The following is a 17,097-nucleotide window of genomic DNA, read 5'->3' as shown; positions in this document are numbered from 1 at the left end:
CTGAAAGCTCTAAGACAAGGAGTGCATCTTTGGCTCTTGTCTACTGGAATCCTTGGCAGGTTATTTCTGGCACTTGGGATTTCCCCTTGGCCCAGAGTGGGTGACCATGTTTAAGGGGTGGTGGCAGTCTACCTACCTTACAGGGTTGTTGTTGGTTTACTCAGCTGTGGTAAAGGAGGCACAGGTTGTGCCTGGCCAGGATCAATTGACCTGGGCTTGGGAACTGAGTCCTGGTGTGAACTGGCAGCAGTTCTTGACATCTGGGAGCAGACCGTATTAATCTGTCCATCACTCCTGCAGGGGAGGATCGGAGCCATAAGTCTAAACTTCACCAGGATGTGGTCTGACCATGACAATGAGGTGACATCCACCCCCCACATCTCCAGACCACCCCTTCCTCCATCTGGAGAAAAAAACAAATCAAGGGTGTGCCCTGTCCTCTGCATCAGGCCGGTTACAATTTGAGACAGCCCCACAGTTGTCATGGAGGCCATGAAGTCCTGAGTCGGAACACTAGAAGCAGCCTCAGCATGGACACTGAAATCACCCAGGATTATCATTCCAGGCTCCTCCAATACCACAGCCGAAACAGCCTCCACCAGCTTGTTCAGAGAAGCTGCCGGGAAGCAGGGTTGACAGTATACCAGCAGCAACCCTAGTTTCCTGTCTCCTTGGCCCAACACCAGGTGCAGGCCCTCACAGGCAGCTCTAAGACAGAGTGGTTTCCTGGTGACAGAGATGGAAGTTCTGTAGACCACAGCAACTTCTCCCCATCCCTGCAGCCTGCGCTGGTTTTGAACCAAGTATTGTAGCTGGGACATTGCTGGGTCAGATCAACTCCTCCCAGCTCACCCACCCAGGTCTCGTTAAAGCACACCAAATCAGCACCTTCATCCATGATCAAATCATGGATATGGTCTTATTGCGTACCGATCTGGCGTTAAACAACAGCACACACAGGCGAGGGGGCACAGCAGATGAGCAACGAGGAACCCATCCATGAGAGGAGTGGGAGAAAGGAACAAGGAGTAGATAGCCTTGCCCTCATTTTCTATGATAGTTCACCACCTCCCCATGGCTATACCTCCCTCTACCCATGATCACTTAAATTGGGGTGGCATCACCCCTATTCCTCCTTACTAAGACTCCTCCTAAAACCTGATATGGACCCAACAAAAACCCACCAACAAAATCTACCTGAACCAATTATGCCAGTAGGCCTGTAAGAGAATTGGAAACTGACAGACCCACTCAATATCTTTCACACAAGGCACATCTACTCCCCCCCATCTCACACCCAGGGAGGGTCAGCCTTCTGCCAGTTACAGACACTCTGAAGGTAGCTGGTGACTTTCTCTTATCATTCAGTTCACTGTACAGGCTTTCACCCTCAGAGCTTGGAAAAGTTACTTTTTTGAACTACAGCTCCCATCAACCCAATTCAGTGGCCATGCTGGCTGAGGCTGATGGGAGTTGTAGTTCAAAAAAGTAACTTTTCCAAGCTCTGCTCACCCTGCACAGGAACTACACATGTGCCATACACCCTCCCCACTACCAATCTCCTCTAGATTGTTTTTTTAAAACAATAGAATGGGGTTAGTGCCATTTGAGAGACCTATTTCAATACTAAGGGTATGTAGCAGCCACAAGATTTGCCTTGCATCTGTGTAGCATTTGGAAGCAGCCCAGTCTAGTTTGGATCTACTCTGTGCCATTCAGGACAAGATCATGAACATTCGCCGGGACCTTGACTCCAGTATTGTAACAGTTGAACCTAACGAGGTGTCCAGAGCACAGTCTTGTTCTGTTTTATTGGATGAGTTTCAGTTGGTACAGCTCGAGGATGTGGACAACATCCTTGGACAGGTGCGGGCGACCACTTCTACTCTGGATCCTTGCCCTTCATGGCTAATAAAAGCTAGCAGGAATGGGACAGCCGGCTGGGCCAAGGAGGTGATCAATGCCTCTCTACGAGAGGGAGTGGTCCCACTCCGCCTGAAACAGGCGGTGGTGAGACCGCTCCTAAAAAAACCATCCTTGGACCCTGATAATCTTGACAACTATAGGCCGGTAGCAAATGTCCCATTCCTGGGCAAGGTTCTAGAGCGTGTGGTCGCTCGCCAACTCCAGGCTCTCTTGGATGAAACTGATTATCTGGACCCATTTCAATCGGGCTTTCGGCCGGGGTTTGGTACAGAAACGGCCTTGGTCACCCTGTATGATGACCTCTGTCGGGAGAAAGACAGAGGGAGTGTAACTCTGTTGGTTCTCCTTGATCTCTCAGCGGCTTTTGATACCATCGACCATGGTATTCTTTTGGAGCGACTCTTGGATTTGGGAGTTGGAGGCACTGCCTGGCAGTGGCTGTGCTCCTATCTCGAGGGTCGTCTCCAGAAGGTGGTGCTTGGGAAGCATTGCTCGAGTCCCTGGGTACTCCAGTATGGGGTCCCGCAGGGCTCAGTTCTGTCCCCCATGCTCTTTAATATCTATATGAAGCCGCTGGGTGAGGTCATTAGGAGATTTGGAGTGCGTTTCCAGCAATATGTTGATGATACGCAACTCTACTTCTCCTTTTCATCTTCTTCAGGTGAGGCTGTTGATGTATTAAACCGCTGCCTGGCCGCGATAATGGACTGGATGAGAGCCAATAAACTGAAGCTCAATCCTGACAAGACTGAGATGCTGTTGGTTGGGGGGCTCTCTGCCCAGATGGTTGATGTTTGACCTGCCCTAGATGGGGTTACACTCCCCCTAAAGGAGCAGGTCCGTAGTTTGGGGATTTTATTAGATCCACTCCTGTCACTTGAGGCTCAGGTAGCCTCGGTGGCACGGAATGCATTCTACCAGCTTAGACTGGTAGCCCAACTACGACCCTATCTGGACAGGGAGAATCTCGCCTCAGTTATCCATGCTCTGGTAACCTCTAGATTGGACTACTGTAATGCACTCTACGTAGGGCTACCTTTGAAGATGATTCGGAAACTTCAGCTAGTGCAGAATGCTGCGGCCAGAGTTCTTACTGGGACAAAGAAATTTGACCATATAACACCTATTCTGGCCCAACTGCACTGGCTACCAATATGTTTCCGGGCCAAATTCAAAGTGTTGGTTCTTACCTATAAAGCCTTAAACGGCATCGGACCGCAATACCTGGTGGAATGCCTCTCCTGCTATGTGCCTACCCGTCCGCTTCGCTCGACTTCGAAGGCTCTTCTCCGGGTCCCGACTCATAGGGAGGCCCGGAGAATGACAACTAGATCTAGAGCCTTCTCAGTGGTGGCCCCCGAATTATGGAATGCCCTCCCTGACGTGATACGCCTGGCGCCTTCTCTGCTATCTTTTTGGCGCCAGGTAAAAACCTACCTCTTTGCCCAGGCATTTTAAATGGCATATTAAGTTTAAATTTTGTAATTGTAATGCTTATTTTAATCTTTTAATCTTGTGCTTAATATGTTTTTATAACTGTATAATGAAATTCACACTTGCTCATATTTTAAATGTGTTTTATCCTGTTGTACACCGCCCTGAGAGCTCAATGCTATAGGGCGGTCTAAAAATGTAATTAAATAAATAAATAAATAAATAAATAAATTCTGATTCCATTAATTTTTATCCCAATCCAAATATGATCTGTTAAATCTGGAGCTCTATTTTGCCTCCATTGACTATCACAGGGAATGTTAAAATGGTTATAACTTTTTTTTTCCATTTTCACATAAGTGGATGAAATTTGCGGCCAAAGGATCCTCTCTAGATTGGATTACATCTGCCAAATTTCAGACAGATCCAACTAGAGATTGGAACTAGAGGGAACCTTTCTTTTCTGAACACACAGAACGTGAAAACATCAGTAAAGTTTTAAAAAAATTGGTCAGAATTGTCTTAACACTCCCCTACTTATACCCTGCTCTCCCAGCCAAAACTTGGGAGGAGGAGGATCCACATGTTTACTTCACCATCCTTCTGTGATTTGAGTAACTGGGGAAATAATTTTCTGTGATTAAAAGCTAGACTTTTCATTCACAATGAAAGTTCATCCCATTTTTCTGTTTCCTTCTCCCTTACACCCCCTTCTCTCCTACCCCAACTGAAGCTCTGGACAATTTCCCAATCTACCTGAACCCTTAGGTTATTATCAGAGGCATTCCACCAGGTACCTCCTCTAAAAGAATTTCAGAGGGTGGCACCAAGGAAGGCCTTTTGAGCTGTAGCCCCCTGACTACGGAACACTCTTCCTAGGGATTGAAAACCAATTTGTATCACCAGGCATTTGAGTGATGGACTGTTGCTTCTTAGTGTGGTATCAGTTTTTATGTAAATATGTGGCACTCATGTCAATAGAATGGTTTTGTAAATTGTTATGTTTTACCAATGTGTTCACTAGACTGTTTATTGTGTTGCAGATTGTTGAACTTTTAAATTTTTGTATTAGGGTATATGTTCTGTAAATTGCCTAGAGATGATGAATATTAGGTGAATGAGAAGTTTAAGCAAGCAAAAAAGAAATGCAAGACGCACTAGTGCTCAGGCAGACCTTGCCTCTTAAGCAAAGCTGGAACCAGAAGCTCTTTATAGTCCCTCCTGCCAGAAAGATCTAATGGCCAACCCTCTGGAGTCAGTCTAGAAGATTCTTTACTGAGAAGGCTGCCAGCTACAATTCAGTGATTCACCACCCAGGTCTACAGATCTAGCAGGTCCTAACAGATACTTGGAAGTGTCATCCTATAGTGAAGACTGGTGTATTGTTAAATGTTTGAAGGACCACCTGCATGCATACAAGCTGGTCTGAGCTCTAAGATAAAGTTCACACACCCTGTCCTATTAGATTGGTGAACGTGAGAGACAAAGCCGTTTTAGTGATCATCAGGCATCATCTTTGGAACTCTCACCTATTTGACTGGCAAATTATTTTAAACTCAGTTATTTCCAGTTGGCATAAAAACAATCATAATAGGGACTCTCCCTGGCTGCTATTATTTTTCCCAAGCCCAGGCAAATCTTCATGAATTTTCACTTCAAGAAATGGTATAGCATCAGATCCCACTGGCAAAGTAAATTTGTTAATGTGGAGATTTCAAGCTGGAGGATGTTCCACATTACATGATTTTCTGTCCTTTAATCTGGGTTGTGGTTGTAATGAACATCATAATAGTCACATTTGAACACCCACAACCCAGAATAAAGGTGCAAGACACACATGGTTGTTGAACTAGGGCCACAAATTTATTTAGTCTTAATATTCAGATCATGGTATTCCCAATCTCTATGTATGGATGTGAAAGTTGGACAGTGAAAAAAGCAGATAAGAGAAAAATCAACTCACTTGAAATGTGGTGTTGGAGAAGAGCTTTGCGGATACCATGGACTGCAAAAAAGACAAATAATTGCGTGTTAGAACAAATTGAACCAGAACTATCACTAGAAGCTAAAATGATGAAACTGAGGTTATCATACTTTGGACACATCATGAGAAGACATTATTCACTAGAAAAGACAATAATGCTGGGAAAAACAGAAGGGAGTAGAAAAAGAGGAAGACCAAACAAGAGATGGATTGATTCCATAAAGGAAGCCACAGACCTGAACTTACAAGATCTGAACAGGGTGGTTCAAGACAGATGCTATTGGAGGTTGCTGATTCATAGGGTTGCCATAAGTCATGATCGACTTGAAGGCACATAACAACAACAAGCAAAACAAGAACGTCTGTCTAGGAATTAATTGAGTTGTCTCTATAGGCCTGCTACCTTCTCCTCACCTATGAATTCACAGGCAAGCCTAGCCCTGCCTATTACTTTAATACTTTCATCAAAGAAGAAATTTCAACCTGCATTGTTTTTCACCTGCTGAAATTCCCCCTTCTACATAACTATTAAAAGTGCAGGATCCCTGCCTTCTTTTTCAACTGGACCTAAAATTTAGCATTCATTTTTTTTAAAAAAGTGAAGATTTGGACCTCAAAAGTTTAAAATGTGTCAACTACAGAGCATGTCAGCATGGATTGTTTTCGAAATCTTGTGCATTCTTGGACCATTTTTGTTGAAGAGATAACATATTTGACAAATGTTGTAGAATAATTCTTGTGCCATCTTAAAGGAAAGTTCTTTAATGCTAACATTATAAACACATTATCGTGCTTCTTCTGTATCTAAATATTTAGGGCTAGAAAATAGGAAAGATTGCACAATGTTGTACAATTCCTTATACAAAGTTTTCAGATGTAAGATATGATTTTCTGTCTAGGCTTTACTATAATGTATATATTTATTGAATAAATATATAAAACTTATTCCTCTTTATCTTTATCATTTGCCCAACAGGTATAAAAATGCCAAAGCCATCTGAGGGCTTATCCACATGGGAGCATTACTAAAGATGGTGTTTTTACCTCCGTTTTCTATTTGCAACATCCACAATAAGGTCTCAATGCCAGGGGCAAACAGGGTGTTTTTTATTCACACTGAGGGGAAGGATCAGTCATGCAGTGTCCTAATGACCATGTCCTCTAATTTACCATTTCCACTCCCTCTGGTTAGTTGGCAACCAAACATGCTCAGTGTGTTCTACCAGTTAGTTTCATTTAAAAAACAACCCAGAAGTGTGATTATTGCATTTCCGCTGGTACAATATAGCTGAAATACAAATCTTTGTTTAAGACAGCCTTTCCCAACCAGTGTCCCTCCAGATGTTGTTGGACTACAACTCCCATCTTCCTGACCATTGGCAATGCTAGCTGAGGCTGATGGGAGTTTTGGTCCAACATCTGGAGGCACACTGTTTGGGAAAGGCTGGTTTAAGCAGTGTAATGCTTTTGTGCACAAGTTGGGGGGAAAGAAAAGTAAGGCACCATTTGCAGCAACATAAAAAAGGCTTGCAGAATGGGGGAGAGCAGCCAGTAGTTCTTTGTCAGCCCACAGGAAATGAAATTAAAGAAGGAAGGAAGAGGGAGTGGGCATGGAGAGGGGAACAATTGACACACCCACCTAAAAGCATGGGAGCACAGCATTTGCAAGCACTAGAGATATGGAATGAAGATGCTTTTTCCTTCTCTTTTCGTATTATCAGAGGATTGGGTCAGTATGGATTTACAGGGGGAAATTGTGTGATAGCTTCTGTTTGCCAGTAAAGTCATGTGAACTATGCAAATTAAAAGGGAATGTGAGTAGCACCAAACACACACTAAACCACTGTGTAGATGAGCCCTGATTCTCTCTCCCTCCTTAAAAACTGGTGTAACATTGGCCTAGCAACAGAGTTTGAAATATCTGTTTTTAGTTGATTAGGCATTGTATGTGTAGGAAATTGTGTTTGCAGGAAATGTAATGTTCTTTTGATGGCTTCCTTTGTAATTACATTGTGTCACACAACATCCATCATAGCTCTTTGCATCATTTTACATCAGGTCCTGTCAGCTCACTTGCTGTGACAATGCAGTGCACTAAATGATAGAAGCAATACATAGCATCACAAGCTGGAAGCACAGAAGTACTTTTTATTTAAATTGTTGCCTGCCACATTCCAGTCATAATGGATCATTCTGTGATGTGTGACAATTGATCTAGAGAGTACTATTTATATAAGTTTAAGCACAAATTGTTCAGATAAGCTTCCAAACCATTGATTGCAATGGGACTTGCATTCAAGGAATTAGTTTAGGGACTTATGTTAGGAATGTTTACATTTTCATTTTCAGTTGGGAGTATTGCACAGTATTACAAACTTTTTTACATTTACTTACTAATTGATTTGATTTATGGTACTTATATTGCCCACCCAAAAACACAGCTCTCTGAAAACTCACAAATATAAAAAGATGAAATTCTAAACAATGGCTTGGATCCTAACTAGTGAATGTAAAGACTCCTTCCATTCTCAGAGGATAGCGGAATCCATCAGAAGCTCCCACTGGAGCTCAGGGCAGGATGACATTTTTGCGAATCTCCCCTTAACCTACAGACCCCTGCACTGCCTCTTATGCTGATTTGGAGGGTCCCACAACCCTCTAGAGTAGATGTTTGAGGGGCTGCATAGGGAAGGAGAGATTGGTGAAAGCCATCTCCTTCCTTTTCCCAGTTGGTGCATCCCATGAACGAAACTCAGTTCTCAGAATAGTCCCAAAAGTAGAATCCTAGTTAGGGTCTAAGTCAATGGCTCTGGATTACCAGAGATACGGGCAACAAGATGTTTTGTTTTTATGATGTTTTTATTGTTATTTTCAGTTGTTGTTTGCCATTCTGGGCTTCTTTTGGGAGGAAGGGTGGGTTTTAAATCTATCAACAAAAACTATAACTGGATACTGGATTAGATCCCGTATACATTATCATTTTACCACATGTATGTACCTTATGTGGAAAATCATCCTTGGTAGGATGACACACAGGAGCAAGTTACTACCCAGGGTGAGATAACTTGCCCTGGATTTTAATCATGTCCACATTTGCACACACTGTACAAAATGTAATCACAAAGCAATTAAGTATGCTCATTCATACCTAGACCATAGGTGCCTCAGGTTAGTGGCAGAATATCTGCTTTGCATGTAGAATGTCCAAAGTTCACTCTGCAGCATCTCCAGGTGGGGGTGGGGAAACACTTCTGCCTGAAACCCTGAAGAACCAGTCATACAGTGTAGACAGTACTGAGCTAGATGGCTAATGGTCTGACCCAGACTCAGTATAAGGCAGCTTTCAAAGTCCCTAGACCTTCAGAAGGTGCTAATCCAGACCTGCATGACTTTTGACCCATCAAGCTGAATGAAACCCATCAGCCATGCCATGGGGGCAGATCATTGGCTTAATAAATCCCCTGTTTTCACTGCCTGCCTTAGGGCCAAACTACAGGTGATGTTGGATGTGTCCTTGCATGTATTTATGTATATGTAATTGCTTTAAAAAGCAACTGCAGGACCATAATACTGTTGAAGAGTTAACTGTCAAATGCCCTTCCCACTGTGCCATGCTCCAGATCTGGGGTGGGAGTGGGGCTGCAGCTCTAATTTTTTTTATTGAAAGTATGCCATTGCACACACACATGTGAAGATGGATTTAGTATTATCCTTAATTAGTCCTGCCCCTGCAAAAGCAGAAGCATGTCATGTTTTATTTATTGATCATATATACTAACAGCAAACTCAATTCCCATGTGCCAGTTCTTGCATAGTCAAATGACACCATCCATGCACAAGAGGGAGGTATCAGCACATTTGGGGGAGCTTAAAGGTTTGAAGAAGTTTGAAAAGCTTTTGAAAAAAGGACAATTCAAAAATAGAAAAAAGGGCTGAAAGGACATGGAATGCTGACTAACTGTTGTGGTGGTCGGGGAGGGAGGGGGAATTACAGGAGGGAACAAGAATGTAATATTGTGGGGAAGGGCATCCTTGGCTGACTGAGCATTGCACACTGTAACCCTTTTCTTCAAGTCCCACTTGTTACATTTATATCCCATATTTTCTCTAAGGATCTCAAGATGGACTCCCTTCCACACCCAGTTTTCTTCTTCAGAACTACCCTGTGAAGTAGGTTACTATGAAAGATCACCTAACAACCTTTGCTGCTGAGTGGGGATTTGAACTTGATTTTCCCCAGTCCTAGGTCCAGCACTGTAACAACCAAACCACACCGACTGATAGACTTTTGTTAGTATGGCAGCTCACAAGTTGCTCAGGCCTCTGCTAATCTAACAGCAGTTATAGCAGAGCTGTAGCCCTGTAAGGAAATTTGGTATTATTCTTCAACATGTACTTGCTGTACTGGGTCAGTCCTCATTAAGGATGGGTGAGAATTTCAATTCAGTTCAGATTTGAAGCCAAATTTATCAAATTCACACTTTCCGAAAGAATACGAGAACTGAAACACAGCATCCTTTGGAATTTTCACTTATTTGAATTTTGCAATGCAGTTTGACAACCAATGTTTACAAAAGTGCATATATTAGGGGAAAGTGTGCATAAAATGAATATATAATTGAAAATGACACATGAACTGCATTATACGGTATAATGAGAAATGACTTGCAAAAATGCGTACATTAGTCAAAATTGCCTACAAAAATGTGATTATTAGGAGAAATTCACACTAAAATGCTGGATAATTTTCATGAGGACCTTTTTTAAAAAAGTAAATTGCTACAGAAATGCAGAGAACTGAATTTAAGATTGGAAAAATGAGAAAGTGAGAGAACAGAGATTGACAGATCTTTCCATCTGTAGTCCTACTTGTTGCCAGGTTGTACTTGAGGAAAACTAATCCAGAACACTCCAACATGATCCTTCAAAGTTGGTAACATCAGTTACTGTTATAATTTACACAGAAACTACCATCTGCACATCATCTAAATTGCTATACTAGTACAGAAGGTGATTGAGTTCTATGTGGATCAGATTGCTTTTTACCTTAGGTACCATCAGAGTGATCCACAACTCACTTACATGAACATGTTTGATGTTTAAGCTGATTCATGTTCTAATCCAAAACACTCAAAATTGCTTGATTGTTTCATCCCATTTCAGCAGTAGTGATAATAGCAGAGGCTAGAGATGTGGGAGAATTTTGATTCAGTTTGTTATTCAAAGCTAAATCTACTAAATTTGAACTCTGAAAAAAAAGAGAACTGAAACAAAGCCATTCTTTAAAATTCACACTTATATGAAATGTGCATGTATGTTCTCCAAGCAGTGTTTACGAAAATATATTAGGGGAAAGTGTACACAAAAATGAATACATTAGTGAAAATAACTGCCAAAAATGTTTACATTATTTAAAACTGCATACAAAAATGTGTTTATTCGGAAAAATGTGCACTAAAATGCTGAAAAAGTTTGATCAGGATGTTTTAAAAATGCTAATTGCTGCAGAAATGTGGAGAACTGCCTCCATAGAATCAAAGCACTTAAGACTGGAAAAATGAGAGACTGAGAGAACTGAAATTGACAGATCCTCCCTTCCTTCAGCAGAGGCTTGTGCCAAAGTAACCAAAGCAGAATAAGGGAAGTGGGGACTATGATGTAGTCTTCTGTAGAATAGCCATATCACCACCCTATATTTTCCCAAGACCAATATTTTTCTGATGTAAAATGGCCTATGAGACAAGGTATGGTGCAATTAACTTTAAACCTTTAAACAGGAACTCATGCCTCTTTGAGGCATATGATGAGGGTGTGTCCTGCGGGGTCTTCTTTTTGGATCAGAAATTGTTGTTCACATTAATTTCATTTTGGAAAAAGATCTTGATGTTTGTGGACGTTCATGCACTTTTAAATTATATTCCTGTGATGTGGAGACTAACAGATGGACAACAAAGTGGATCCTGCAAAGGAAAGAAACTTCATTGTTGGAAGGCTTTATACCCATCATCTATTTACCAATGGTCTCAAGATCTTCTTGCCCTGTCTACATTTGAATGCATATTTTGTAATCATCAGTTTCATTTGGATAGCTGTGTGGACATATGGGGTTGTAGTCAACTTACTTAGAGTAGACCTATTGAAATTATCATTAATTTGCATATTAACTTCAATGGGTCCACCCATATATATCTAAATTAGATTAATGAATTATTCTTATTGATAAAAAACAATTGTGGGTTGCATTTAAGTAACATCTGCAATAAAAATATCATCATCTTTAAAAAAAATGAAACAGGAATGTTAAACTCCTCCTAATTTTAGGCATTTTTTTGCCACCACAGCACCCTGTCCAAAATGCTTTTGGGACCTTTGCAGAGGATGGTAGTGAAGGAGGGGATGAAGAGCCTCACTGCCATACAGGTAGGAGGAGGCAAAGACAATCTGCAGAGACAAATGGTGGGCCCAGGGGTTGCAGATTCACACCCCTTGCCTCTGCTGCCTGAGGCAGTTGTCTCAGTTTGCCTACTGGAAGGGCTAGCTAGTCCTCTAGTTATATTGGTCAGATCCTAGACTTCACTGCCACCGTTGCTTTGTGCTATCTGGTACAAGTTTAAGGTGTGGCTGAAATCCTTGAAAAATTTCAGGGTGAATTTGTCATTGAGACAAACATTTCAGCTTGATCGACCCCACAGAATACACCATGGATCAGGCCTGCAATAGATGAGGCTGCTTTCTCATTCATTTTGCTTTCTAGCAATGATTCCCTTTTCCAGCCCTGAAAGTTCTTGTTCTTCAGAAATCTTTCTGGAAAGACAGGAAAATTAAATGTTGAAAATATGCCTTTAAAAAATTAAGACATTCCGCCCTTTCCCATTTGCTCAGGTAAAGGATTCCAAATGTGATTTCTTTTATGAAGTTAATTCGGTCTCTCCTCAAAAGTAAGTGGTAACATTTTGCCAATGAGGGCTATGACTCCTTCTTGTAAATTATTAGGTATTCTGGTTGCACGTTCAAATCCCCAAAGCTTTGTATAGATAATTGGATTCCATCTGCAGTTGTGGGCATAACAATAAGCAATCAGTCAATTCCATTACAGTGAGGGTGATACACCAATGTCATTTGCTTTTTCGTTAACATATAAACACCACACTCCAGTTCCCAGTGTTTTCCTGTTATTACATTTCAAATCACACAGCTAACAATAGGTTTGCAGTGACTTTGCAGCATGTCTGCTCTGAATACAAATACCAAAAGAACAATACACAACACACACACACAAAATCAGCAAAATATAGCTTTCTTCCATTGATGTGCAGCTAGTCATCATGATGATATTAAAACAGTGAGAGGTGGGTGGAATAGGGGGTATGAAACTGTGTGCTTTGAGGTTTCAAGGTGGCTTTGTTTTTTTCAATGCATTGAGTCTCTTGAGAAATAAACTGCATTGTTCCACCTTCCTTTAATTGGAATATTGTTATAATAGAATTTTAGGTGATTAACACCTTAGGATGATGGAGTTCCCGAAGGTTTGAGGCTCAAAGAAAATTCAGCTCTTTTAAGAAATTGTCATTAGGATGTGAAGCACACTTGAATGAATCTGGCCTCAGTTGTTGAAAATAAAAAGGATCCTGCTCTTACTTTGCATTTCACAGTGGAGTTTAATATGCTCTAATTTCACAGGCAGACACACTGCACCTAATATTCTTTAGAATAATACAATGATCCCTAGGTAAATGATGCTAATGATATCTTTTTATATATAAAAAGTTCCCCATTTTAATATCAGCACTGTCTTATCAACATTGTCAGAAATAAAGATGAGTTGAGGGAGTTAAAGCTCTGATGTGCATCAGTTTAGCAGACAATACCTAGAGTCTTGCCTACAGCAAAGGTATCAGAAAAGGTTTTATGAATTTGTGGCATCAAAATGTTTTATTGATAACTGAGGCCATTAAAAATAGCTGGGATCAAGGCAAAATTATATTTTGTAACAAAACTGAAGTCCTTTATAACCTAACTAATACTGCAATATAACTCAGCTTTGATGTTTCAAGTGCAACTCTTGACATCAAAGTAGCTCAGTTACTTTGCAAATTTTTTTAAGATAAACTTTACTAAAACTGAACTGCTTAAGAGCAGAGATCTAGGGTTTTGTAAACATGCACCAAAACTGCAGTGCTCAGAATTATAAGCAAATTGTACACACAGGTTTAAATCCCAGCTGAGCCAGGACACTCATCATGACCTTGGACCAGTCACTTCTACTTCATAGGGTTGTTGCGAAGGTAAAACAGGAGAGTAAAATGACGTACTTCTCTGCACACAACACTGATGATAGGCGAGACAGAAATGCAGTAATAATTTTCAACAACACAGCTATTTAATATCTTCATTTCTGATGTTGAAGCCATCTAGCTGGTCAGTTGTAAACCACTCTAGCTGAAATGCCAGTTTAGTTGGTTGACAGGCTACTTCTCATTTTCCTGGTTGGTGGGTTTTTTCCCCTCTACAAGGAGATATATTTCTGTGTTGGAAAACACACTGCGGTATGAAATTTAAAGTATGGTGTGAGTGTTGCAAGTATGTAGTACATACTACATATGAAAAAGCAAGGCACTCCTGTGCTGTTCCTAGATCTGCTGTCAATAGATAGCCCGTAGGATACAGCATAACCGAAAGTCAGTCTCTGCCAAGCTCCATTCTTTCACTTCCACTTTGTCCCAAGCAGTGGATGGGGCCACCAGTTGATATGCATCATGTTTTTCCTAAAGGCAAAGATATTCATAACTATGAGGAAAGCTCCATAGAAATCAGATTTCCTATATGCCTAAAGACTGGGTATATTGCTTTGGTGTCAAAGATAAAATTTTAATCTCTCATTAAAAAGTGAATTTGACCCAGATACATCAGATAGAGTTTCTTGCACAGGTTTCAGGGCCAGATTTGGGGCAGAGGATCCAGGCTTGGTTGGTACGTGCCAGAGGCTATCTACTAAACTATCTAACTCAACAACCAAAACAACAATAGTGTAAAAAGTCCATCTTTGCCTGTGAAGCTGGCAGGACTGATTTGTGTAGCAAGTGTTGCCTTAATTCTTTTATTATATTATGTATGAGGAAATGTACAATGTTGGTGCCTATTCAACAAATGTTACATTTGTGGGTGGTTGTGCTCAGATTCATGCATGCAAATTTATTGTCTTATATGGCAGGATAAATCATGCACGTGAAACAATAATCACAACCATTAACAGGGCTAGAAATGCAATAAAACAAGGTAGTAAGAGCAGAACAAATGGAAGGGACAATGGAGAGACTGCTTCCCGAGGTGCATTTGCCACATCTGACACCTTATAAATAAACTTGATGTATAGGAGAATTAAAAAAAATAGAAAATACTATATAATGTGGGAAAACTCTGTTGCATCATCCCAGAAATCTGTGACTTTGGACTGTGAAGATATTATTTCCACTATCAGTCCTATCTGCCTTGCAAGTGGATGGGATGTTCTCTCTAAATTTAGGTGAACTGGATCCTTATCTTTTAGAAGGATATCCACCTGCCAATCACCTAACATAACACTGATAATAGGAGACCCATTTTTGCCTGCATGTGCAGGTGCAAGTCCTGATGATCAGCCAATTTTGGGGGCTCCAGCATACCACACATGGCTTTATGCAAGCCCAAATGATCAGGTGAATATCAGTGCTTCAAAGCGATGTGCATCACACTATGCAAGCTCCAACAATCAGCTGATCCTTGAGGACTGCATAGATTCATGTGTGGTGTTCTGAAGCATCCATTTGGCACTGCTGTTTTTACCTGCCACACACCTAATATGTCAAGGGAAGGGCAGGTGGGAGTGGCTTGAGAAAAATATCTTCATGGGACAAATGAGGAGGCCCAGCAGACCTAAATAGGTCCATGGGCTGGATGTTCCACACTGCTGATGTCGTCTATCCATTTCTTAGAAATGGAACTGCGAAGATTAGTGCTGTCCTGAAACCTGTCCTCTAGTTTCTCAGAATTTTCTCCCCCTTGTAAAATATATTTGATATGTTTCTACATTATTCGCAGTACACTTTAGATTTTTTCATTCTATTTTGTTTAGAATTTCTCTCTCATTTTCATGGGTGTGGAATTGAGTTTATGTTATTGTTGCAACCTGTCGGAAGGCAGAGCTGGGGTCCCAATCCCGGGGAGCTGGATCCCGGAGAGTTGGGAAAAGAGTATTCGGATGGATGGCAGAGGGAAGGGGGAGGAACTTCCCCCCTTTGGAGCGAAGACAAAACCGAGGAACTGCCAGTGATAAGGTGGCTTAGCAACGGGGAGCCTGAGCCCTTCCTGGACATTCTCACGCCTCCCCCTCTTTCAGGCTCAGAGCAAGAGGGGGAAGAGGGAGGGCTGCTCACAGCCGAAAAGCGGGGAGGCAGTTTACCATCAGCCCCTCCCCTATCCCCCATCCTGGAATTGGAAACTTCAGAAGAGGAGGGGGTGATGCTTCCCCCCTCACCGCGCACACGCAGACAGCTGAAAAGACAGGAGAGAAGGGGGGAAGGCGGGCAGTACCTGAGGGGCAGTTAAGGAGGAGCAAAAGATTGCGCGCCCGTTTGGCCCCTTCTTAAAGAACAGGCAGGAAGAAGTCCCTTGCTCTGTCAACTTTCTCCCAATGCCGCAGGACCTGTATCCCTGTATTGATTCATGAGAAAACGCAGTCTTTGTTTGGACATTACCCTAATAAAACACGAATTAACTACAATCGTTGGTCTGGTTCCTGAGTCACATCCTGGGCCTGACAGCTTGACAGAGCCACCTAAATCACCCTCAACGCTCTCTTCACTTGACTGGGACAAGATGTCAAAGGGAGCAGCGGGGGGGACGAACCCCACTTCTGAGACGGAAGAAGTGGAACTCCTGAGGACTAAGGTAGCTGATTTGCAGATGGATGTTCAAGCCCTGCTAGCAGCAGTCAAGGTGCTGAAGACGGATAATCAAACCTTGAAGGCCACGATAGACCAGATGCGAACAGCCCCTCCAGCTGCCGTAGTAAAGGTTCCCATTGGATTGCCCCCAAAATACGCGGGACAAAGTGATCAGTTGTCAACCTTCGTGGCTCAATGCGAGTTATATCTGGATGTCAGGCACACGGAATTTCCAGACGATGGGGCTAAAGTAGCTTTCGTGATTAGCCTCCTGGAGGGAGAAGCTGCAAAATGGATGACTCCGTATCTCGTGAGAAAGGATACTGTCTTAGGAAGGTACAGAGGATTTATACAGGAGATGACCGAGATGTTTCAAGACCCGCAAAGGGCTGAAACAGTAGCACGGCAACTAGGCGCTCTGAAGCAAGCTAAAGGGACTGTTTCCGAGTACACTAACGCTTTTAAAATTCTGTCCCAGGAAACTGGTTACAATGACGCCGCCCTGATGTTTATGTACCAGAGTGGATTAAATGCTGAAATCCTGGATGAGTTGGCCAGGACCTCCCCCCGCGCTGACCTACCAGGGCTCATCCGGCTATGCCTACAGATAGATCACCGGATGGAAGGAAGGCGCCTGGAAAGGAAGCAGGAGGTCCCGAGATACTCAGCCTTGGCATCCCACAACAAGACCCTTCCCACTGCAGGGATGGCAGGTAATGCAACTGAGGGACAGGGAGGGGCTAGGCCAAGACTGTCGGAAGAAGAAAAGGAAAGACGACGCCGGGAACGTTTATGCTTTTATTGTTCAAAGCCGGGCCATGTGGCCAGAGA

At 42.2% G+C, this 17,097-nt stretch overlaps 1 long non-coding RNA gene across 2 annotated transcripts in view; it reads right to left on the bottom strand.

Annotated features, from left to right (window-relative positions):
- Window positions 1–17,097, bottom strand: part of LOC133369299 (uncharacterized) — a 54,629-nt gene that overhangs the window by 24,048 nt on the left and 13,484 nt on the right. For both annotated transcript variants that reach the window (XR_009758873.1, XR_009758870.1), the window contains exon 3: window positions 5,324–5,365. This is a non-coding gene — a long non-coding RNA (uncharacterized LOC133369299). The remainder of the gene's footprint in view (window positions 1–5,323; window positions 5,366–17,097) is intronic.

Source organism: Rhineura floridana, chromosome 1 (assembly GCF_030035675.1).
Source record: "Rhineura floridana isolate rRhiFlo1 chromosome 1, rRhiFlo1.hap2, whole genome shotgun sequence".
In the NCBI taxonomy this organism is placed as follows: Eukaryota; Metazoa; Chordata; class Lepidosauria; order Squamata; family Rhineuridae; genus Rhineura; species Rhineura floridana.
This window is presented reverse-complemented; position numbering and strand designations above follow the sequence as displayed.